Source organism: Chrysochloris asiatica, unplaced genomic scaffold, assembly GCF_000296735.1.
Source record: "Chrysochloris asiatica unplaced genomic scaffold, ChrAsi1.0 scaffold00220, whole genome shotgun sequence".
In the NCBI taxonomy this organism is placed as follows: Eukaryota; Metazoa; Chordata; class Mammalia; order Afrosoricida; family Chrysochloridae; genus Chrysochloris; species Chrysochloris asiatica.
The window spans coordinates 352,701-353,565 of NW_006408738.1; positions in this window are offsets into that span (position 1 = coordinate 352,701).

The window sequence follows — 865 nt, forward strand, 5'->3', positions numbered from 1 at the left end:
GATAGGTATGAATTAATTGCTGCCATTATGTTAATTTTGGTAGTGCTGTTAGTTCCTTTGTTCTGCATGCCTTCTTTTGCTGAGTTTGTGTTTTTTTGCTAGAAACAACTAGTGCTTTTTTCTTGCTGAATATGCTGGAGTAAAGGGTCCCACACAAGTTAAGTTTAGGGCTGTGACTAGATGCTGACATCATAAGCAGCTGGCAAAGAATTTGCCCTTAGGTCAGATAGTGCTCTTTCTCTCTGTGCCATGGGAAAAACTGTGGGTTTAATGCTGGACCCCTTTTCTGGGGGTGCACACCCACCCGCCTGAAGATGTCTGAGCTGGGCAAAGAAGGTTCAACAGTGAAGAAGAGGAAAAAACGTGCAGAATCCTCCAACACCTTCTTTTGCAAATGTCACTGCACCTCTTTTAGTGCTAGTTCTCTGTGCGTGTCAGGCTAGTTCACTGTAGCCCTGACATCTGAACTCCGTCCAGGCAGGGTGGCTGCAGAGGGAGTCCTGCACCTACAGAAATTCCTAAATCATAGTATTTTCCTTAATACCATTATTTTTCACTGGCATGTGCAGGAAACTAACACCTGGCACCCTATGCTAGATCCAGAGCTCTGGTGCCTTGCATAAGATCAGCTTCTCTGGGTTTTCAGTCCCTCCCCCACAGAGCCTATCCTACCTGACTCTGCCTCATCAGCCAGCAGAACCAGAAGTCCACTAGAGATATTTTTTAAAGGAAGGGAAATTAAGTACAAAAAAAAAACATAAAATTTCAACATTAACAGAAAGATTCTGTTTAGAGTCAACTCAATTGTTTTCTTTCAAGTTTCTTTCTCTCAAATAAAAGACACCAACACCACCAAAAAAGGGGG